Raw genomic sequence first — 25,517 nt, forward strand, 5'->3', positions numbered from 1 at the left:
AAATCACAACGGTCAAATTGTGGGAACATGTCTTAGGAGGCTCCCAACAAAATTTGAGGAGGATCCAACGGTTAAAGAATCCGGGATTTTGATTTTATTGAACTAGGGTTAGGTAAAATCTAAAATCTCATAATTTCAACTTAGCTCAACAAAACTCCACATAACTCACCATCCACATCAAGAAATTCACACATGACTAATTCAAGGCATACTTCAACTCATTCAAGTCAACCATATAGTCAAATAACACAATAAATACAATTAAACATCGATTTATAACTTGTAATATTTCAGGGTGTTACAACTCTCCCACCCTTTTAGAAATTTCATCCCCGAAATTTACCTGACTCAAACAAGGATGGATAGGATGCTCGCATCTGACTCTCTAATTCCCTTGTGGAATCTTCTCCGGATGTACCTCCCCAGATCACCTTGACCAATGGAATCTCCTTTCCTCTTAGGTGTTTTGTTCGTCTATCCTCGATCCTCAAAGGCAATGTTTCATATGTCAAGTTCTCTTTTACTTGTACGTCATCCAATTCGACCACATGAGATGGATCATGGATATACTTACGGATTTGAGACACATGAAAGACATTGTGAAGATTAGAAAGTGACGGGGGTAATGCAATTTGGTATGCCACATGATCGACTCTTTTAAGAATTTGGAAAGGACTGATAAAACGAGGTGTGAGTTTTTGGGATTTCAATGCTCGACCAACCCTAGTCCATGGAGTGACTCTCAAGAATACATGATCACCAACCTTGAATTCCAAGTCTTTCCTCCTCTTATCGTGATAACTTTTCTGCCTACTCTGAGCAGTCTGTGGAAGCAATGCCTTCTAAGATTATTTTGATGATGCCAAAGAATCAAGAGTCAAGCAAGTTTCAAGAATCAAGATCAAGATTCAAGATTCATGATTCAAGAATAATCAAGATCAAGATTCAAGATTCAAGTATAGAATCAAGACTCAAGATTCAAGAATCAAGAGAAGACTCAATCAAGATAAGTATTAAAAGAGTTTTTCAAAAACAATATGAATAGCACAATTTTGTTCAAAAGAATTTTTCAAAAGAAAATTTTACCAAAGAGTTTTACTCTCTGGTAATCGATTACCAGAAGGTAGTAATCGATTAGCAGTAGCCAACATTGTTTTCAAAACTGATTTACAAAGTTGTAATCGATTACCATAATCATGTAATCGATTACCAATGTTTTAAAACGTTAGATTTCAAATTTCAAGAGTCACAACTTGTGATAAAACTTTTTCAAATCATTTCAAACTTGTGTAATCGATTACACAATACTTGTAATCGATTACCAGTGTTTCTAAATATTTTGATTTTCAAATTTAAACATGAAGAGTCACATCTGTTGATATGTAATCGATTACACAATGATGGTAATCGATTACCAGTGATTGATTTCAAAAAATAAATTACCAAAAGTCACGATTCTTAAAGTGACTTGTTTCTGAAGAGTTTTTCAAAAGTCACAACCTTTAAGTGACTAGTTTTCAAAAAGAGTCACAACTTTTAAAGTGACTAGTTTTTTGAAAGAGTCACAACTTTTAAAGTGACTAGTTTTAAAGAAATTGCCAAGAGTCACAAACTTTAACTTGAGTCATCAAATGATTATAAATATGTGACCATGGCACGAATTTTAAAATACTAATTTCTTTCATGCATAACAAGATTTCTTTCATTCATTTCTCTTCATCTTTCTAAAAGTTTTTGTACAATACTTTCTCTTTCAAGAAAAGTTCATTGACCGAAAACTTGTGCTATTCTTTTTCTTCATTCCTTCTCTCTTGTCAAAAGATTCAAAGGACTAACCGCCTGAGAATTGTTTTGTTTCTTCCCTTCTTCCTATTGACAACATATTTCAGAGGACTAACCGCCTGAGATATCTTCTGTTTCTTACAAAAGATTTCAAAGGACTAACTGCCTGAGATATCTTTTTCCCTTTCCCTTTAAACAAAAGATTTCAAAGGACTAACCGCCTGAGATATCTTTTGTTTCCCCTTACAAAGATTCAAGGGACTAACTGCCTAAGAATTCTTTTTCCTTAACACATCGGAGCATACATCCTTTGTGGTACAAGTAGAGCATACATCTACTTGGGTTGTGATACTGAGAACAAGAGAGGGTACATCTCTTGTGGATCAGTTCAAGTGGAGTGTACATCCACTTGGTTGTTCAAAGATAACAAGGGAGGGTACATACCTTGTGGATCTTTACTTGTAAAGGATTTTACAAGGTTATTGAAAATCTCAAGAACCATTGGTTGCTTGGGGACTGGATGTAGGCACAGGTTGTTGCCGAACCAGTATAAATCTTGTGTTTGTCTTCTTCTTCCCTACACTCTTTAATATCCGTTGTGTACTTTTTATTTCCGCTTTACTTTTATTTCCGCTTTACTTTTGCTTGGGGATTGGATGTAGGCACGGGTTGTTTCTGTTCTTTATTTTCTCATAACTTAGTGGTAAAGCCTAATTGAATCTAGTAAATTATGAAGGATAATTTTTTAATTAGTCAAGACACGTTTATAATTAATTAAACCCCACTTCTAATTATTCTGAGGCCACTTGATCCAACACAGTCCTCATCCTTTCTTGGATCAACTTGACCTTCTCTGTCGTTTGTTGTACCACTTCAGGTCCTAATGATGCAATCCTACCCCCCAAGGGCATTGGATAGAAGGCTCCAAGAAGATTGGGCCAAAGATGCAAGAGAAGGCCCTAGGGTTCTCATGAGCCTTAGGGTAGATTTCGGGCCCATGGGCTAAGTATGAGCCCACTTATCTTTGTACATATTAGATTAAGGTTTCATTAATTTTGGGCCTTGTATTTAGGGATCCATAATGTAGGTAGGGTACCCTAGAAATATAGGATTTTTCAGCCCTTGTATTTTAGAGCACCTAGACTAGTTTTTGTATTAGGGGTAGTTTTGTAATTTCACATGCACAAAGTGAATATTTGATGTGTGTGGTTGGAAATAAATTTAATTGAATTGGTAGAAGCCCAATCCAATTAAATTTTAGAGGGGGAGGTGAGTATTTGCTTACTACACCCCATTGCCACATCATATAGTCACACTATGTGCATGTCCTTCATGCTTTACATGCCTCATGACACCTAAGCACACTTAGTGGAGAATCTTGGAATTGATCTTGGATTAGTGGGCTGAACCATAACTAAAATTCACTAATCATAATTAGTGAAATTTTGGCTCCAAAGTTTGGCTCCACAAATTCAATTTCAAATTCAAGTGAAATTTGAATTGAAATTCAAATTTCCCTCCAATTTTGTGTGACACTTAGGCTATAAATAGAGGTCATGTGTGTGCATTTTTTGGAACTTTGATCATTTGAATATTAAACTTCAGATTTTAGAGCTCTTTTAGAGCACAAAATTTCGTGCTCTTCTCTTCCTCCCCCTTCATTCATCTCCTTCTTCCTCCAAGCTCTTATCCATGGCCTCCTATGGTGGTGAGCTTCTTCTAGACTCATCTTTTCCTTGAAGTGGCGTTTCCTCTCTCTCTTCCTTCTCCATTCCGCTGCCATTCATCTTCCAAGAAGTAAAGGAATCCATTGATGAAGAAGATCTTAGGCCTACAAGCTCCAATGGAGCTTACATCATGTGGTATCAAGAGCATCTTCATATAGGTGATGTTCTTTTGCTTCCTCTATCTTTTTGTTTGGTGAATTCTATTTAATTCCTTGTTCTTCATCTTATGCTCCATGTATATCCTCCATTTTCTTGTGGTTTGGTGCTGTTTAGAGTAGATTCAAAAAAAAAATAAAATAAACCGATTAAATCTTATATCTACACTTGTTCTTGCATTTCTACGGTTCAAATTTTGTAGATCTACTCTTGAATCATGTTTTTGTGTTGATTTTAGGTTCTATCATTTTTCATTCATAATATTCTTGTGCTGAAACTTAGATCTAAATTTTTCTTCCAACATATTGATTAGAAAAAAAAACACAAAAATCTAAGTGTAAATCCCTTAATCCATGTTGTCTTAGAGTCATGTCTAGTCATAGTAATTGTCACATTATGTTCTAAGTTTGTGTTGAATTTTTATTTTGTTGATTGAATTCTAGATACATTTGTTCATGTATTCTTGTCATTCTTAGCCTATCTTTTGAATTTTGAGTCTAATTCATGCATGTTATTTAGTTCATAACATGTTCTAAATCAATTCCTAGAAGTAGTCTTGTTGTTGAACTCTTTTTTTTTTGTTTTCTATGTTTCCTACATGATGACTATGATGAAGTTGAGTTGTGGTGCTGAGTTGTGGCTGGATTTGTGAATCAAAATAAGTCTTAAGCTCTCTTGAATTGTGTTATTCAAGATAATTGAGCATAAGCAAACACAAATTGTAACTATCCAAGCCTTAAGCAACATAAACACTACTCTTGATTTCTAGGTTGAAATCGCTGGTGCTGGCAGCTTGAACATATGAACTTGTATAAATTACTGGAAATTGGTCACTACGTGTTTTGAGCTGAAAGTTTTACTGAACTTTCTAGACATATGGACCAAAATTATGAAAAAAGAAACGAGCGATTTGGATTAAAGGAAAAAATAAGAAAAATCACACATGTTGGCAGAAAAATCAGTGTCCAGGAAAAAAAAAAGTGAAAGGGAAGTGTGCTTGTGATTTTGGCTCAAAATTTATTCTATAATTGGTGACTATTTTATACCAATCCTAGTTCTGAAATTGCAATTGAAAATTATTGTGAAAAAAAGTGCCAAAACTAGAGGTTTCTTGAGTCTTTTTTTTTAGTTTTTTCTACTCTACTCTAGAGCCATTCTAGGTTTCTCTTTGAGTCCTAGCTTGCTTTTGTGTGATTTTCATTGCTTTAATTGTTGAATAATCCTTGAAAATTTTTCTTGTTAAAACTCTATTGGTTTAGCTTTCATTTCATTTTTTTTGGTCTTTGGTTATTTCTTGTCTCTTTGTTTCCATGCTTGTGAGTTGCCATATAGGGAATTGGAAAGGAGGATTGGTGCCATACCTTGAAGAATTTGAGTCAAGAAGCAAGGGGCTAACCACCGTAAGAGCTATTGGACTAAGAAGCACTCCAAATTGAGTGAAACACTAAAGAGAGAATAGCCACCACAATTGATGACTTTTTTTTTTGTAATTTTGTAATTGGCAATTTGCTTTGTTTTCAAATTTTGTAACAAAAAGGCCTTTCATTGGAAGTAAGTTGGGAGCCTCCAATAGGTCACCCTACTTCCATTTGTGTGTAATAATTTTAGGCAATTTCTCCTTAGGATAGTGAGTGTTTTGTTGGGAACCTTAAATGAGGTCATCCAAACACTCTTAGGATCCGCCTAGTTTGCATTTCTTGCACTTTAATTTCTAGCTTACATTCATAGCTTATTTCCTTTACCCTCCATTGTCAAACCGCCTAGATAGCTTGCCTTTTACCAATTAGTTTTTACCTTATCTTTCACACCTCTTTTAGTGTTTATTTTGGCTAGTTTAAACCATAGTTTCTTTTACCTTTTGTTTTCAAACCCCCAACAAGAAAGAATCATAACTTAGGAACCAACATGAGTCTTCATTCTTCATCTAGTGTTAATGGTGAGGGTTCTACTCCTAAGGATCCCTTGTATAAGATATTAGATGAGTTGAGATCCCTTAAGTTGTGGAAAGAAAAACAAGAGAGAGAAGAAAAAGGTAAAAAAGAGTGGAAGAAATAAGTCAAGATGAAAGAGAGAAAATAAGAGAGGAAGAAAGAAGAAAAATAATGAAAGAAATTAAAAGAGAAAAACATGCCTCCTATAGTAGTCATGACTTTTGCAAGAGTTTAAGTGAAGAACTTAGCGACTATTATAGAGGGCACCATAGTTCACATACTAAACATCACTCCCAAAGAAAAGAAAAGGATAGAAGGCCTCAAGAGGTTAACATTAGCCTCCCGTATTTCCATGGAAAAGATAATGTTGAGGCCTACTTAGATTGGGAAATGAAGGTTGAACAACTCTTTGCTTGCCATCATATTAGTGAAGAGAGAAAAGTTCCATTGGCTACCCTTAGCTTTCAAGGGTATGCCCTCTATTGGTGGACTTCCCTTGTTAGGGAACGAAGGATTCATGGGGATCCTCCAGTAGAGTATTGGAATGATCTTAAGAGTGCCCTTAGGAAGAGGCACATTCCCTCCTAATATGAAAGGGAGCTTATGGACAAGCTCCAAAGGCTTAGACAAGGGAGTATGAGTTTTGAAGAATATAGACAACAAATGGAACCACTCTTTTTAAGAACTGGACTTAGGGAGAAGGAAAGAACAAGCATAGCTAGGTTCCTTAGTGGGCTTAATATGGAAGTGAGGGATAAGGTTGAACTCCTTCCATATAGGGACCTAGATGCGCTAGTCCAACTTTGTATAAGAGTGGAGCAACAACTTAAAAGAAAGCCTTCTTCAAAATCTTATGGCTCTCACTTTTATCCAAGGAAGGACTGATGTGCCATCATTTTCTTCTATTTTCTAAACCCTTTTTGCACCATTTTAATTACTGATTGGTCTTAATTGTCAATTAATCAGGCAGTTTTATTATTTGGGCTCATTTAGCTAATTTGATGTTTTTAATCTAATTTCAGGAATTAATGAAACATTGGGCTTAATCCGGATTTTGGTTCTGGACTTGAAGAGGGCAAATAAAGCAGCACTTACCTTAGTTAATTTCTAATTAGGAAATTTCGCAATTTTATTTTATGTTGTTCAGTGTTTATTTCGTTTTGGGCCAGAGTATTGTAATAGGGCCCAGTGACTTTGAGTGACTCTTTTTAAATAGCAGCCTTGGGATTCGTGCAAGGCTAATTCTGTTATGCTATTCATTATTCAGAGCTTTTGTTTAAGGGTTTTACGTTTTCTGCTTTGATGCTACTGTTCACGTAATGCAATTTTACGTTTTCTGCTTCTAATTACCATTTCGTTCTTGCTTCTTCTTCTACTCTTATTTACGTTTCTGTTTCATTTACGTTTCTGTTCATTTACGTTTCTGCTTCATGTTTCATTTGCGTTTTCTGTTTGAATCCATGGAAGGCTAGATTTTCTGGTGTTGTTTCCTTTTGAGGACGAAGCCCAACTCTCTTTGAGGTTTCGCTTGTAATGTGGTTTCCTGGTAGTTTTCCCTTCACCAGTTATCCCAAATTCGTGAATATTAATCAGTGCACGCTTCGTGTTCGATTAATTGCCTCTGAGCCTAACTTGCCTTCATGCTTAATGGACGAAGGGCTAACTGGTGTATGTGGTGCCTAATCACGTATTGAAAACCCTAAGTTGATTTTCGCTTAGTAAATTGAAATAGGGTTGGATTAAGTGGTTGACTGTTAGGGACGAATTCTCCATAACCCAGGATAAGAGAATGGCTTCTGAATCAGAGGAAACAACCCATTTTTAATATTAGTAGTTTCGTATTCCAGTTTACTTGTTCTGCTCTTTAATCACAAAACAAATAAACCCCCCAATCGTTACTGTTACTGCAAGTATATTATGAATATTTGGTTTGTCACTGCTCGTTGGGAAACGACCTAGGATCACTTCCTAGTTACTGCATTTTCATGTTTATTTGATTCGGGTACGGCCTCGATCAAGGACCAAGTCCATGGAATTTTATTGGCTGCACCTTCAAAACCCAAGGAAGATAAGGGTAAGACCATAGAGAAATACACCCCTAAGACTAGTTCCCAAGAAAGTACTAGTGTCGCAACCTACCCTTCGGCGGGAGGGCGACGCGTGACTCGCGGGATGCGTGTTCCACGAAAGGGATACGCGCGGAGTCGCCACCAACGTTTATTTGAGGAAAACGTCGGAAAAACCGGAAAAGACGCGATCTACGAACTTTTTAGTGAAAGGTTCGGGAGTTGTATTTACGCACGGGGAAGGTATTAGCACCCCACACGTCCGTCCCAAGGGACGGCAGCCTTTAATCGAATGTGCAAACATGACTTTGATTTTTATGTTCCCTTTTATGTTCTTATATCCTTTATACCCTTTTTATATTTTTCTCTTTTTGTGGTCGACAAGGGTGTTTACCTTTGCTCCTACGTATTCCTCAATTTGTGATGAGGAAATCAGACCTACGTAGTTCTTTTGGAACAAAGTATTTGGTTAAGTTGTTTTTTTTTGTCTTTTTTGCAAAATATGTTTTTATTGAACAAAAGGTCATTTAAGGTGTTGAACCATTAAATGGTCTTTTGATTTTGAAAGGAGAGAAACGTTAAGGCGTTGGACCATTAACGATCTTTTGATTTTGAAAGGAGAGAAACGTTAAGGCGTTGGACCATTAACGATCTCTTGTTTTTGAAAGGAGAGAAACGTTAAGGCATTGGACCATTAACGATCTCTTGGGGTGGTCGACAAAAGCGGGGCTTTTGCTCCTACGTATCCTCAATGAGGAACTCAGACCTACGTAGTCCTTGCTTATCAAGTGATTCTTTTTTATTTTAAGAGGTGATCATTTTAAGGCGTTGGACTTTAAAAATGATCCATTTTACTTAGTGAGAAATTGAAATGACAAACTTCAAAAGCCTATTTTTGTGGACGAGCTTGACTAGGCGAGTTGATTTTAGCCTTAGTTTCACTTTAGTTATTAATCAATTCGATTAAGAATGAGAAATCCCAAAGAGAAAACGTCCGATTGATTTTCCGCTTTATTTTACTAAAAGAAGTTTTTATGATTATTATATTATTATTTTACCTCTTTTTGATTTCCAACGTGGTTACGGCACGACCGAACGGTCGGAATTGATTTTAACCGAAGTTAACGGATAATGCAATTCAAATGTTCGGTGGAAATTTATTTTATCTTTAAGTTAAGCGAGAAATGACTTAAGTAAAATGGCTTAAGCATGTCAACAGGGGGTATAAAAAGTAAACAAAATGAGAATAAAAATGCACGAAACACAATGTGGACCACTACGGGTACATAGAATGAATCGAAAAGCTTGGTTCGAGGTACTTACCCGTTGAAGATCGAAGAACGATAAAGAACGAATGAAGAACGTCGAAGAACGGTTGAAACCTTTGCGAGATTCCTCACGGAAAACGTTACGGAAACGTTTCGGAAGCGCCTCGGCTTAGATTTTCTTCACGGAAACAATTTTTCCAAGCAAATTCGAAAGAGAGAGAAGTGCCTAAGGGGCTGGACCCCTTTCTTCTTCACTTCCTCCCCTATTTATAGCAAAATAGGGGAGGTGGTTGCCGCCCAGCTCGCCCAGGCGAGCTCAGCTCGCCCAGGCGAGCAGGGTTGCTTCCTCCAGAAGCAACCGCCTTCTGGAGGAATCTTCTGGAGGGCCCAAATGGGCCTGGGTGCTATTTGCACCCCCATTTTTACTAAGTACACCCCCCTCTGCTGTTTTTTGGTGATTCTTTTTTCGTAAAGTTACGGAAACTTACGAATTTCGTAACGATACTTGTTTTCTTTCCGTAATGTTACGGAACCTTGCGGATTACATAATCATCCCCTTTTTGACTTACGGAATGTTACGGAACCTCACTTAATTATGCAACGATGCTTCCATTTGATTTCCGGTGTGTCACGGAAACTTACGGATTGTGCATCAATATTTTTTGGTTTTTCGGCATGTCCTGGAATTTCACAAATTGCCTAATGATGGGTGCCAAGCACCTCACGAGGACCAAAGAATGGTCGCACGTCATCGAGCAAAGGTCCCCGGACGAAATTAGGGTATGACAGTTGCCCCTCTTTACTTGTCTTTTATTGGAGATAAAAGGAAAGTAAAGATAAGACACTAATTTCGTTCCTCTCGATTTGGCGAGAGTCGCGGGTGACCATAAAATCTCCACATGCGAATGACTTGTTGTTCCCAAAATTTCACAAATTGCCTAATGATGGGTGCCACGCATCTCACAAGGACCAAAGAATGGTCGCATGTCATCAAGCAAGGGTCCCCGAAAATCAGTGTATGACACTAATTTCGCTCCTCTCGACTTGGCGAGAGTCGCGGGCGACCATGAAATTTCCGCATGTAAATGACTTGTTGTTCCCGGAGGAACAAAAGGTGCAGAAGACTATGTCAGTCTCTGCATACTATCAAGCGTTCTGTCTTACAGATAGCAAAAGAATGTTTATACGGATAACCACTCGGGTATTTCTGCGTATCATCGGGCCCGCCGCCTCTGGATGATACAAGGGTGCAGAATGACCAAACTTGGTCTCTGCTTGTCATCGGGCCCGCCGCCTCTGGATGACAAAAGGGTGCGAATAACCATAAGGTATCTCCGCGTATCATGGGTGCAGAATGACCAAACTTGGTCTCTGCTTGTCATCGGGCCCGCCGCCTCTGGATGACAAAAGGGTGCGAATAACCATAAGGTATCTCCGCGTATCATGGGTGCAGAATGACCAAACTTGGTCTCTGCTTGTCATCGGGCCCGCCGCCTCTGGATGACAAAAGGGTGCGAATAACCATAAGGTATCTCCGCGTATCATGGGTGCAGAATGACCAAACTTGGTCTCTGCTTGTCATCGGGCCCGCCGCCTCTGGATGACAAAAGGGTGCGAATAACCATAAGGTATCTCCGCGTATCATGGGTGCAGAATGACCAAACTTGGTCTCTGCTTGTCATCGGGCCCGCCGCCTCTGGATGACAAAAGGGTGCGAATAACCATAAGGTATCTCCGCGTATCATGGGTGCAGAATGACCAAACTTGGTCTCTGCTTGTCATCGGGCCCGCCGCCTCTGGATGACAAAAGGGTGCGAATAACCATAAGGTATCTCCGCGTATCATGGGTGCAGAGTGACCAAACTTGGTCTCTGCTTGTCATCGGGCCCGCCGCCTCTGGATGACAAAAGGGTGCGAATAACCATAAGGTATCTCTGCGTATCAGCTCTTGAGTCATGGCAACAAAAGGCGGTGTGGTCGACAAAAGCGAGGCTCTTGCTCCTACGTATCCTCCAATGAGGAATTCAGACCTACGTAGTTCTGGATAACTTGTGAGACTTGAAAAAGTCTCGGTGTTTTCTCCACTAAAATGCAAACATGCTTTAGCAAAGAGACAAATATTCCAACTGATTTAGAGCAGCATATGCTTTTTTTTTGAGTGAAAAACAATGCGTCTACCGGGGAAGGAGAGTCTGCTGATGCAATCTCCCATAACCATAAATGAGATTTTGGATGTTAGCATTTCGTTTCTTAATGACCATTTAGAGGAAACACTGGGTTCGACAAAAATAGAAGAAATCTACTCAAAGTGTATCAATCTCGCACAGGTAAGTGTTTCATCCTAATTCCGAACCATAGATATGTCATGACTTGACTTTGCAAATTATTTCCTATCAAATCAAAAATTACATGCGTGATCATGGATCAATAGGGCTTCCCTTGGGAATGGGTTCTTTTGGTGGTTTCTTCTTTCGGCTTTTGTGTGTTTTTGGCTTTTGACTTTTCTGGCTTTTTTCTTTTTCTGTTTTTTTTTTTTTTTGTTTAGTGCGGGGCGAGAAAAAAAGGGTCGCTAGCGCACGGGATTTTGGTTGGTAATTAAAGGGAGAAGACCATTTTAGGTCGTGGTTTCCTTTCCTTCCTTTTTTGTTCATTTGGTGACAATTCTGTATTGTTCAGATATTGTCTGGTCAAAAGACCTTTCTGCACATTTCTCCTAGTTCTTTGATCAAGAACTTTCTTTCCTTCCTTTTTTACTTTCTCCTATTCTTTGGTTGGGAATTTTCTTTCTTTTCTTTTTGACTTTCTCTTTGATTGGAAATTTTCCTTCTTTTCCTTTTTGCTTTCTCCCACTCTTTGATTGGGAATTTTCCTTCTTTTCTTTTTTGCTCCCGAGGGTAAGGATTGACATTCTCACCCTAGGTCAAGGTTCATGGTGAGTCAGGATTTTGGCTCAAGGTTTGTAGAATGGCTAGACATGATACATGTCGGGGTTTGGTTTGGTTCAAGGATAAAAAGGGGTGCCCCACATTATTTCCATGACACAAATGCAAAAATGATGATTTAGAAACTTTATGCAAAACTGGTCATGCATGCACCTATGCGGACACTCAAGTGTCAAATCTTTATGGTCATGTGATGCTAGGGTTCAGGATTCATTTCCTCTAGTTTAAATCAACCCAATGTTTCCAAAATATGTTCTTTTATCAATTTGTGCATTCATCCGAGTCCATTTCGGGCGTCTGGGAAAATCTTCACAGCATTCACCCTTCAGGTGTATACACATTTTCCAAAAACTGGTTATGATCAATGAATTTTTTTCAAAGAAAAGCTGGAAATCATCTCTTTTCAAAAGCATGTTGGTTTTTCAGCTTAACAACTTATTTTTTTTCTTTTTTCTACCTTTTTCCTTACTTGCCCTTTTTTTTTCCTTATTTGCTCTCTTTTTCTTTTCACTTTCTTCTCTTTTCTATCTCATTTTCTTTCTTTTTCTATTTCATTTTTATCATGATTTTTTTGTTTATTTCACATATATACTTTTGGACGATGTTCCTAAACGAAGAACTCTACACGGTTCTGGAATTTCAAACATCATTGATAGTAGTGATATATAAATACTAATGCAACAATCTAAACAAAAATGTATGCGCTGTACAAATGACAATCGAAACAACAAAAACAAACGTTAGTCTCTCAAGTCAAAACAATAACATAGAATAAAAATGATAAAAGAAATAAGAAAGAAAACATGAATCTGGGGATCTCCCAGTCACGTGTCTCCACTCCCTCCCAAGAAGTCAAGCAAATCGGCCATCTCCTCGTCCTCGTGGGCTTCTTCCCCATCGCCGGGAGCTTTCGGGGGCGCCTCTCCTGCTTGGGCCTCGGGCCAATCTCCGGGCCATGCTACCTCTGCCCTGAACTGGTCTGGAGTAGGGCATGAAAAAGAAGCGAAGCCCTGGCTCTGCATGCTAAGGCTCATCTGGTACAGACAGTCATGGGTCCGTACATGTGCTCGGTGGTTGGCCGCCTGCTGGCGAACCAAATGCCGTAAATACTGCTCTATGTCAAATGCCCCAGCCTGGCCAGCCTGATGAGGTGGTGGTGGCGCGCCTGCAGCCTGTGGAGCATCACCCTGAGCCTGTCTCTGGGTACAGTACTTCTCAATAAAAGCCCGGGTGATGGGCGGCCGAATCACCTTGGTAGGTGCAACGGGGACTCCGAACGACTGGCAGAGTCCTGTGATCAGTGCGGGGAATCCCAGAGCCCTGTTGGACTTATCTGGGTCCAAAGGGTGCCTAGTGGGCGTCATACCTGCAAAAATATAGATGGCATCAGCGATCAACTGAGCCACATGGATGCTCATCCGTGTCAGGATGGCGTACACCAGCTGGCACTTCGGCATGGGGAGGTCGGAATTATGATCGGTGGGCAGGATGTTGCTGAGGAGCAACGTCATCCATATCTGGGTCAGGGTGGTCATGTTGGTGCGCATGATTCGCACTCGCCTTCCTGCAGCAGTCCGGGCAAAATCTTGCCCCGGTATACATAGCAGCTGGGCGATGGCCTCCTCATCGAACCCATCAGACCGGTTCCTCCTCTGGCCATACTCGCATTCCTGGCCCTCTTCCAATACCATCGGATATCCCAGGAGCTGGCTGATAGCGTCGGCATCGAATGGGATCCACTGACCCCTAACCCAGGATCTCATGTCACGCACGCCCTCCTCTGTTGGCCAAGCATTGGCATAAAACTCAAGGACTATTTCTGGATCAAACTTGGTCATGGGAGTAACCAGTGGTGCCCACCGCCGGCGCCCTATTTCTTCCTGGAAATCAGTATACTCGTCGTCCTTGAGCTGGACGCGTCGCTCCCGGAGAAACGACCATCCCTTGATGGCTTCGAAGCGCTGTTGGTGTACAACGCTCCTAAAGCGGTGACTGTCGTACTCCGGGGCGGAACTAGTTCCTTCGGCCGCCTTGTCCTTCCTGGACCTCTTTGAGGCAAGCTTCCTCGGGGCCATTCCTGCGAAGGCAAACATTTGGAAAGTTAGTTTTACTGGGACATTACTCTTAAAGCAAAAATGGCATATAACCTCCCCCCATAAATACAAACATCAATGTAAATTTAGAGCAAGCTTATGCGCCTATTTCCTTACAAACGTTCTCTTGCACAAGACATTTAACCGAAAAATGCACCCATATACAATCAAGGCAGCTTCGTTACCTAGATTATTTACACGTACCTCCAAGGTGTATTTGTTACTTACATCACACACATCTCCTTGGCTAAACTCACATACATGCATACTCAAGCATTTTGGGGCACCAAAAATTGCACATGTGCACATCTTGGCATTTCTAATACCTACATACGCAAACTTCATGATGAATCTTGACTATCTACACAATAAGGTGCTACATTTCATGCTCTTTTTTTTTTCAAGTTTTCGCTACCTAAAGCCGCATGCAAATTCAAGCATATTTTCCTTTGCTGACTAAAATTGCATTCAAATTTAAAAGGTATATTTTTTGTAATATGTTTTCTTCACATAACATGCAACATATTTATATATATTTTTTTGTGAGACATTTTTGACTACCAAAAATTATATATACATACATTCAAGTATTTTGCTATTCATACCCAAAGTGCAAATTGCCAAAGGTATCTTGCTACCTATTCTAAACCTACACATTCATGACGAGCACAATTCCTAAACAACTAGGCGTAGGGAAAAAATTATAGTGTGGCCCATAGCTGATTGCTGGCCAAAAAGGGTAACCTTACCCAATATGCACCTCCTTTTGTATTCTTTTTGCATAAAATTTTAGTTTCTAGGCCTAGGATATATGTGGGGCAATTACTCTAGCCTTTTTCGGGAATGAATACATGTTCCAAAAATAGAAACTATGTACAAACCAAAATGCCCCATGGGTTGTTTCCTTACAAAAGTCACGCGCTAATGCCATTGAGGCATTTCACCGAACACTTGGTGGGCGCGCGTTTAGGCGTCAATAGCAAGGGAACGGGGACAATGTAGCATGTCCCATTGTTTCAAAATGCATTATAGGCCTAGGGCCATCTCATACCAATCCCTAATTTAACCTAATCAAGCAAGAAAACAAATCAAAATTGCCCCACATATTTGAGCACACCCCCACAATTTAGAGCACCAAAAGGAGATCAAAATACACCAATGAAAAGCTAGAAAGCTTAGGGATGGAATACTTACCTGTTGGTGATGAACAAAAGCGCAAAACGGAATCAAAAATGCGAAAAAGGATGACCCTAGGACTACAAACTCGTCAATCCCGTGGGTATGGCCTTTGAAAGGGGGGAAAAGAGGTTTTTGAATGTAAAAACGCCCCCCCTTTTGTCATTTTTATAATTTGGTGCAGGGGTGGCTCGCCCAGGCGAGCTAACCTGCACTTTTTTTTTTTTTTTTTTTTTTGAGGGGAACATTAACCATGTCCCCTCCCTTCTCATGGATTAGCATTTTGCCTAACTTGAACTTACTTAGGTTAGAATTAGGCGTTGATTACTTATTTTATTATTACTCTTTTCCTTTTCAAAACAAACAAATAGTAAAAGAAAGCTGCAAAATACAAAGGATACGGGGCTGCCTTGCAGCGACATTCCCTGCTTGCTTCGCACAGAGAAGGGCAACGATCGGTCGGTCGTGATCCCATCCCCGCTTGCGTTCATCCTTAAGTACCTGCAAGTAATAAACAACCAGGTATGGCCAATCTTGACCGCATCATTACCCTACCTTGATTGGTTTCTGCCGTTCGTGTTTTGTCTCCACTCCAAAAGGTAGCCCAAGGCGATCCTGCCCCTGTTTTACCACAACAATATACATGCGTATGCGTATGCGTATGCATGAATGTTTTCAAACGCAGAAAATTTAGGGAAAGTTGGTTCAGGTTCAATTCTAATTAAGCGCTTGGGGGATCCCATGAACTGAGCGGAAGGGCTCAGGCGATCACAAGTTAACGCAAGGTGTGAAACTAACGTGAGGACTGAAAGCCCCAAATCCATGTTCATTTCTTTGAAAGATCGTAACACGGGATACAACGGACCGGAAATCCCTGGGGGGGAATCTAGAAAATGCATAAAGATAGAGAACATGCAGCGACATCCTTAATTGCCCCAGCTTCTAAGCATAATATTGTTTGACGACATCAGAGTTCACGGGTGAAGGTAGCTCTTCGCCATCCATGTTGGTAAGCACCAGGGCTCCTCCGGAAAAAGCCCTCTTCACAACAAAAGGCCCTTCGTAGTTCGGGGCCCATTTCCCTCGATGGTCCTTGACAGCATGGGACATTTTCTTTAGTACAAGGTCTCCCTCATGGAACTTGCGTAAGCGTACTTTCTTGTCGAATGCACTCTTCATTCTTTGCTGGTATAAGCGCCCATGACTCATGGCCGTTAAGCGCTTACCCTCAATGAGGTTGAGCTGATCGTAGCGTGTTTGAGCCCATTCTGATTCCTTTAATCCGGATTCTGCCAAGATCCTTAATGACGGGACCTCTACCTCAAATGGTAACACCGCCTCCATCCCATATACCAATGAGAACGGCGTTGCCCCAGTTGACGTTTGCACTGTAGTCCGGTAACCGTGCAACGCGAATGGGAGCATCTCGTGCCAATCCTTGTATGACACGGTCATCTTTTGGATAATCTTTTTGATATTCTTATTGGCTGCTTCCACGGCTCCATTCATCTTTGGCCGGTAGGGTGTGGAATTGTGATGCTGGATTTTAAACTCCTCGCACATTTCCCCCATCATTTTGTTATTCAGGTTGGTGCCGTTGTCCGTGATAATCTTTCTTGGCAAACCATATCGGCAGATGATCTCCTTCTTAATGAACCTGACCACCACATTCCTCGTGACATTGGTATATGAAGCCGCCTCGACCCACTTGGTGAAATAATCTATTGCTACGAGGATGAAGCGATGACCATTCGAGGCCTTGGGCTCAATGGTCCCGATGACATCTATTCCCCACATGGAGAAAGGCCAAGGGGCGGACATGACATTCAGAGGATGTGGTGGGGCATTGACATTATCTGCGAATGCTTGACATTTGTGGCATTTCCTCACATGGACACAACAATCACTTTCCATGGTAAGCCAGTAATAACCTGCTCTTAGGATCTTCCTGGCCATAGCATGTCCGTTGGCGTGCGTTCCAAACGAGCCCTCATGGACTTCCTCGATCATGTGATTTGCCTCCTTGGCATCCACACATCGCAGGAGTGTCATGTCGTGATTTCTCTTATACAGTGTGCTTCCGCTCATGAAGAAACCGGCTGCCAACCTCCTCAATGTCCTTTTATCGTTGTCGGCAATCTCTGGCGGGTATTCTTTGCTTACGACATATTGCTTGATGTCGTAATACCAAGGCTTTCCGTCCCGTTCCTCTTCCACTTGGCAACAATGTGCGGGTTTGCCACGACACTGAAATTCAATGTAGGGTAGGTCCCCGTGTGGTGTTAGCTGGAACATAGATGCCAACGTAGCAAGTGCATCCGCCATTTGATTTTCCTCGCGGGGTACATGATGGAAGGAGATCTCATCGAAAGTCTTAGCCAATTCCTTGATGTAGGCTTTGTAGGGTATCAGCTTGGGGTCTCTAGTTTCCCATTCCCCTCTCAGCTGATGGATTACCAACGCTGAGTCGCCGTACACCTTGAGTAGTTTGACATTGGAGTCAATTGCTGCCTGGACGGCTAGGGCACATGCTTCATATTCGGCCATGTTGTTGGTGCAGTCGAATCCTAGCCTGGCTGTGAAAGGCACACTTTGATTGTCCGGAGAGATCAACACCGCCCCAACGCCATGACCTAGAATGTTTGACGCTCCGTCAAACCATACAGTCCATTTGTCCCGATCTTCGTCCAACTTTTCCTCGAACAAGGCCATGATGTCCTCATCCGGGAATTCCAGATGCATGGGCTGGTAGTCGTTAAGAGGTTGTTGAGCCAAATAATCTGCCAAAGCGCTTCCTTTTATCGCCTTTTGGGTGACGTAGACTATATCAAACTCAGATAGCAAGACTTGCCACCGGGCGATTCGTCCTGTGAGAGCTGGCTTTTCAAAGATGTACTTAACTGGGTCCATTTTGGATATCAACCAGGTAGTATGGCTCAGCATGTACTGCCTTAAGCGATGGGATGCCCATACTAAAGCACAACACGTTCTTTCGAGCAAGGAGTAATTCATCTCACAGGTTGTGAACTTCTTACTTAGGTAGTAAACAGCGCGCTCTTTCTTCCCAGATTCGTCATGTTGCCCCAGCATACACCCCATTGACTCGTCCAAGATTGTCATGTACAAAATGAGAGGCCTTCCAGGTACTGGTGGCATAAGCACGGGAGGATTCATTAGGCACTTTTTGATCCTTCCAAAAGCCTCTTGGCAATCCTCATTCCACCGGTCAGTTTGGTTTTTGCGCAAGAGTTTAAACAACGGCTTACAAATGGCTGTGAGCTGCGATATGAATCTGGCAATATAATTCAAGCGCCCCAGGAAACCTCGGACTTGCCTCTCTGCACGGGGTTCTGGCATCTCAAGGATAGCCTTCACTTTTTCGGGGTCTACCTCTATCCCTTTCTGGCTTACAACGAAACCAAGCAATTTCCCTGATTTGACCCCAAAGGTACACTTAGCGGGGTTCAACCTTAATTGATATTTCTTAAGCCTTTCGAACAATTTCCGCAGGTTGGCAAGGTGTTCTTCCTCAGATTTAGATTTAGCAATTATGTCGTCCACGTAGACCTCGATCTCTTGATGCATCATATCATGGAACAAAGCTACCATGGCCCGTTGATAAGTTGCCCCGGCATTCTTGAGTCCAAAGGACATCACCTTGTAACAGAACGTTCCCCACAGGGTGACGAAAGTAGTCTTTTCCATATCCTCGGGCGCCATCTTTATCTGATTGTAACCAGAGAAACCATCCATGAAGGAAAATAAAGCGAAATTGGCCGTGTTATCTACGAGGATATCGATGTGTGGTAACGGAAAATTGTCCTTGGGACTGGCCCGATTCAGGTCCCGGTAATCTACACACATTCGTACTTTCCCACCTTTTTTAGGAACTGGTACGATGTTGGCAACCCATTCTGGATACCGAGCGACGGCCAGAAATCCAGCGTCAAATTGCTTCTTCACTTCTTCTTTTATCTTCAAGGACGTTTCGGGCTTCATCCTCCTCAATTTCTGTTTTACTGGGGAACACCCGGGATTTAGAGGCAATCGGTGCTGCACAATGTCAGAACTCAAACCGGGCATATCTTGGTATGACCAAGCAAAGATGTCTTGGTAGTCTTTTAGCAGGATTATTAATTCTTCACGGATAGGTGCGGTAATGCCTGTACCTATCTTTACTTCCCTCTTTCCACTGCCAATTCCTAAGTCTACTAGCTCTGTTTCTTCTTGATGAGGCTCCATTTCTTGGTCCTCATGGGCGACCATTCTTCCTAGTTCCGAAGGAAGTCCCACATCCTCACCTCCTTCATCTTCCGTTTGATTCATTTCTTGCTCGAAGTTGATAGACGGGTCCCAGGTATTAGTACCTCCGGGGGACTCGTCATCGAATCTGCCGTTTTAGAAGAAGAAGTAAACATGCAAATGAATGAGAATGGGTAGAGACCAGGAACAGATGAAGAAAGATCCTCGTATTATAAATTCAAAAACAAAAGACACAAAGCTTTAACAAAATGAAAACTCTAAAGCCTAGGCCCAACTATAGAGCTTTTAAAACCGTAAAGGTTTACATTATGCTTGTTGCGTAAATGCCGGGGCGTTCCTCCACTCGCCAATTTCCCAGCTGGAAATCAGGAGGGCATGGTCGGACCAAATCCGAAGTACTTGGAACATCATCTTCACATATCGCGAACACTTGACCTTCGTCTCCCAGATCCGCACTTATAAAGCTTCTACTTATGTGGCAGGGTGGGCTTCCTTCACTTTCTTGTCTCCAACGCGAGCTCTGACCACTGTTCTTCCTTCCCGCGATGCTTCTTTTCATGTCCGCCTGAGTGGGCTTATAGCCTAAACCATACTTCCCACGATTTCCTTGGGTTTTTATCAGGCTAGTTATGCCGCCATTGTCTTTGCCTAAACCCATCCCGGGTTCATAACCGTTCCCCAACATAACTCGGGCCATCATTACCGCCGCATCGGACAGACAAGGTTGCCCAAAAAGGGAGTCCACGGAGGAAATGCTGACCACCTCAAAAGACTGGAAAGCGGTTTCTAACGATTCTTCTGCGGCTTCCACATAAGGCATGGAGGATGGGCAGCTTACCAAGATATCTTCCTCGCCTGACACAATGACCAAGTGCCCCTCCACTACGAATTTCAGCTTTTGGTGGAGTGTAGAAGGCACAACTCCCACTGAGTGGATCCACGGGCGCCCCAACAGGCAGCTGTAGGGGGGGTTAATGTCCATTATCTGGAAAGTGACTTGACAGGTGTGAGGGCCTATTTGTACTGGGAGATCTATCTCTCCCCTAACCTCTCGGCGAGTGCCGTCGAAGGCCCGAACCACCATTGAACTTGGTTTTAAGTGGGAAGCATTGAATGGTAACTTGTCCAAAGTGCTCTTAGGCATCACGTTTAAACTGGAACCATTATCGATGAGTACCTTGGCCCCGATATGGTCCATACACTTGACTGATACGTGTAAAGCCTTATTATGCCCTCTCCCCTCAGCGGGGATTTCTTCTTCGGCGAAGGCAAGATAGTTGTTGGCAGTGATATTGTTGACCAGCCCTCTGAAACCTTCTACCGAAATATCTTGGGCCACGTGAGCCTCGTTCAGCACTTTTACTAGCAGAGCCCGATGAGGCTCGGAGCTCATAAGTAACTCTAGCAGCGAGACCCTAGCCGGGGTTTTGTTGAGCTGTTCGATAACCTTGAATTCGCTCTGCTGAATTATCCGAAGGAACTCGCTGGCTTCTTCTAGCGACACCTCCTTTCTACCATCCCTTTTCTCTGGGGGCCCCTTTGCTGGCATATCTTTATTCGAAGCGTGGGGTGCTTCGCCATCTTGTTCCTCCACCACTTTTCCTTTTCCTTTGACGTCGGCGGGTTGGACTGGTAGGTCCGGAGGTGCGAACACACGACCACTACGGGTCACACCGCTCAGCCCCGTGATATTTGTTACTTTAGCTGACAGCGAGCTGACGTCAGTGACTTCTTCTTCCTTCTTCCCCGGAGGTGTATATCTCCACGGGACCGCGTGACTATTTTGGTACGGGAAAGGAACAGGTTTGGCCATTAAGGGGTGCCCAGGCTTTTGCGAGGCTGCACTTTTAGTGAAGTATATCACCAAGGGTTTGGGCTTCGCAACACCGCTCCCCTCCGTAGATTGCATGCATATATGCTGCTCTTCTTTTCCTTTAATGCCGACTTCTAGTCGACCTTGGTCTATCATCCGCTGTAACAATTCCTCTACTTCCAAACACGTCTCCATGTCATGCATCTCGCCGGAATGTAGCAGACAGGAATCCTCCTTACACCCACTATGGGGAATTACACCTCCCTTTTGTAGGGCCTCAAAGATAAACCTCCTAGGGGTTGCTACATCTCTTAAAGGTTTGGACCTGTGGGGCCTATCGGATTCAACTGCATTAACTGCTCCCCCTCCATGATTGGCGAGCGGGTTGGTCCTCACATTGGGCCGATCCTCTTGGAAAGTCAGCCATCCGGCATCCATTAGATGTTGGACCTTGTATTTAAGGGCCAAGCATTTTTCGACGGAATGCCCCGGGGCACCCCCATGGTACTTGCAAGTTGCATTAGGGTCATACCACTTCGGGAAAGGGGGTTCGAGGACCCTTCCGGGAGTTACCACGGCCAAATGATTGGCGATGAGGGATGGTAGAAGATCTTCGTACGTCATCGGGAGCGGGGTGAATTCCGGCAATGGCCTTGGAGGGAAGTTCCTTGTCGTGTTGGAATTACCGGCCGGTCGAGCCGTGTTCGGAGTTGGAACTTGGGGAGCTTCCCTCTGGGTGGGTGCCTTAGGCTGCACGGGTGTTGAACTAGAGGCGTTCCCAGCATGAGCCGAGAAGCTTGGGTGATGTTGCGCGTACTGATGGGTACCATGAGGTGTTTGCTGGGGTTTGACCCATGCGGGTGTTGAAGAGACGGCATGGGCATCTCCTTCCTTCCTTTTTGCCCCTGTTGCCCCGATTCTTTTGGCGTTCACGTTTGTGGAGGAAACGTAATCAAACTTTCCTCTCTTCAATCCAACCTCGATTCTTTCCCCGGCAAACACCAGATCCGCAAAGCTGGACGGCATGTAACCCACTAGCTTCTCATAGTAGAACACTGGCAGAGTGTCTACCATCATGGTGATCATCTCTCTCTCAACCATGGGAGGAGCTACTTGTGCCGCCAAATCCCTCCATCGCTGCGCATATTCTTTAAAGGTTTCACCCTCTTTCTTAAACATATTCTGCAGTTGAGTACGGTCAGGAGCCATATCAGAATTGTACTGATACTGCCTTAGGAAGGCGGTAATCAGATCCTTCCAAGTACGGATACGGGAAGCTTCCAAATTAGTGTACCACACTACCGCAGCTCCGGCCAAGCTATCCTGAAAGAAGTGTATCAACAGCTTTTCATCTTTAGAATGAGCGCCCATCTTACGGCAGTACATCTTGAGATGGTTTTTGGGACAAGTCGTCCCTTTATACTTGTCGAAGTCCGGCACTTTGAACTTCGGGGGAATAACAACATCGGGTACTAAGCAAAGATCCGTCATGTCTGCAAACGGATAGTCCCCAAATCCTTCCACAGCCCTCAATCTTTCCTCAAGGAGATCGAGCTTCCTCCTTTCTTCAGTTGCCGGGGGCGGCCCTTCCATAGACAAAACTATTGGCGATGCTGCGATGTTGGGTTGGGGCAACGTGCCTGGTGCCGGCCCTTCGGGGATCGGGGGATAAAACTCGACATCCCTCCGAGCATAATCTTGAGGGTCTTTATGGACTTCGTCGGGCTGCTGAGGAGGCTCTTTTTCATGGACGGGAGAAGCAATGTGGCCCGCATCTTCTTGCAAGATGGGTGGTGAATAGTTGGGCGGCAATCCATAAGGGTAAGCCGCTCGGTTGTATCCCAGGGGAGGGCTGCCATCGTGCCCCAGTGTGTCCCTTCCCCGTCCTACTATGTTTGAGGGAGGATGGTGCGTAGTTGCCAAGAGAGTCGGGTCTGCTTCGGCAGCCGAACTGACAGCGGCGGCAGTGGCCGCGTTCCTCTCCATGAGCTGTTTCATACCTAACATGGCCTCCATCATGGAGGCCATTTGTTCTTTCAGAGCCGACATGTCGGCTTTCATCTGTTCCTGTGTCTCCTCTTGATCACCCATCGTTCTAGATTTGGATCTGGTGCGATAGGGATCCCTTGCGGCGCGTTTAGTTATGGTGTTTTTCCCTAAAAAACCAAACGTGAGGAGTGGGTAAAGAAAGAAAATGCATGCTGGAGATGAGATGTGGGAGTGATTTGATTTGCACAAGTTTTTTTGGAGTAGAAACCTGGGACCAACTCATTTTATTTCAAAAAGGAAGTCATATCTAGTCAAGGTCTGAGAGACCATACAAGTTTCCTAACGATTTCTAATTATGTGGGCCATTAAGTCTATCATAGGCTGACAATAGCCGAGAAGCCCATGAATCTCTTCGGGGGCGGAGTAGGTGTCTGCCATTGCCTTGGCCTTGGCTAACAATCGGGGAAGTTCTTGACTCCCGTTCAAGGTAAGAGCAAACCGATCCATCCACATGGTTGCCTCTTGGTGTAAAGAGTCGATCACCCTTCCTCTAGCCTCTTTTTCCGCATATACTTGAGCATACTCATCCGCGATTCTATGCTCGTGGGCCGTGGCTAGACCTAACTCTTCTTCGTACTTGGCGATGATAGCTAACATGTTGGTCTCTGTCTCGCATAAACGCTGAGACAAGCTTCTTTTGGACCTTGAACAAGCGATCAACTCCTCTTTCAGAACCATGCTATGTGCTCGCGACTGGTCCCTTTCTTCCCTTCGCAACTTGAGTTCACTATTGCTACCCCATAGAGCTCCGCGAAATTTGTTCCGGCCATACTCTTCCTTGCGAGCCCTCTTGGTCTCTCGTTCAAGGGTTCTTACGGTAATTGCATTCTCTTCCCGTAACCCGGCACACTCCTTCCGAACGTGTGTAGCAGCCAACTTGAACTTCTCCTTGGCGAGTTTTGCCTTTCCTAACTCGCTTTTGAGAGCTTGGACTTCCTCGTCCTCTTCCGGTGCTTCAAAATTCTCTTCGCTGACGACTTTTAACTTGGAGAGCCAATCTAAACCTCGTATGCGAACTTTCAGCCATTCGTGGTACCCACCAATGATGCCATTACGAATGCCTCTAAGCTCTTGATCTTTCCTTAACGGGGTTTCCCATGCCTTATGGATTCTTTGTATAGTTTTGGAATTTTGTGCGCCGAGATCCCTCACAAGGAAAGGAGACATGCTTTCTTCCGTCGGTGCTCCCCTCATGGGGTACCCTAGTTGTCTTATAGCGAGCGTGGGATTGTAATTAATACAACCCCTCGTTCCTACCAGCGGAATGTTTGGGTATCTTCCACATGAGAAAAGGACTCCTTCTTTTCCTTCCTTCCATCGGGGGAACCAACTGATTGTTCTACTTCCTATCCCGGCCAAGAGCTGGTCCCAATCTATTCTCCTCTTTTCAGTACACGAGCGATGGCTCAGGAGCGGACATGGATGTCTTGTGTCTTGTTGGAACAAATGGGAAACCAACCAAACACAGAGGGCGGGTAAGCAACAGATGATCCGTGCGCTACTCTTTTCGCACCTTCGGTCAAATGTGTCAAATAGATCTGCCAAGACAGCTACCACCGGGCTTTCCTTGCTATGGTGGTAGGCAAGGAAAGCGTCGATTGCTGCTAGGTCTACCAAACCATCCACGTTTGGAAAGAGGACGACCCCAAAAATTAGCAAAGCTAACACATCCATAAAGGCGACCCAGTCTCCTTGATTGGCCATACCCCTCGCCTTGTCTTCTAGGTACTTCTGTGGTAGGCCCGCTATGCCGTTCCGAGTCTGTTTTATGCGGTCCAAACCTCTTGCTGAATCCTTGACCACAGTTGCAATTCTGCTCAAAGAGGGGAGACACCCGGAGGAAAGATATGGTTTTCTTCCCCCGAGAGGATATCCTAGAATTTCCTCAAATTCTTCAATGGTTGGTACTAATTGGAAGTCTGCGAATGTGAAGCACCTCAAAGGCTGGTCGTAGTATTGGGTAAGTGATGCAATGGCTTCTATGGACACCTCTGCTATGGTCAACTCTAAGATCTTTCCGTAAGTCTTGCGGAAGGCTTGCATTTGGAGGGGTTCCATCAACCGCCCTAATTCCTTGATGCTGGTGGTATCTAGGCTTTTGACCTTGACTTGGTAGAACCTCTTGTCGGTTTGATTTGTTCCCATGCTTACTAAAGTGAGAAAAAAGCTGGTGCAAATCAAAACTCCGATATCTCATGGGTGGGATGGATGAATGCATGAAGAAATGCATATGACACAGATGCAATTTACG

This window comes from Glycine max, chromosome 20 (genome assembly GCF_000004515.6).
Source record: "Glycine max cultivar Williams 82 chromosome 20, Glycine_max_v4.0, whole genome shotgun sequence".
Taxonomy (NCBI): Eukaryota; Viridiplantae; Streptophyta; class Magnoliopsida; order Fabales; family Fabaceae; genus Glycine; species Glycine max.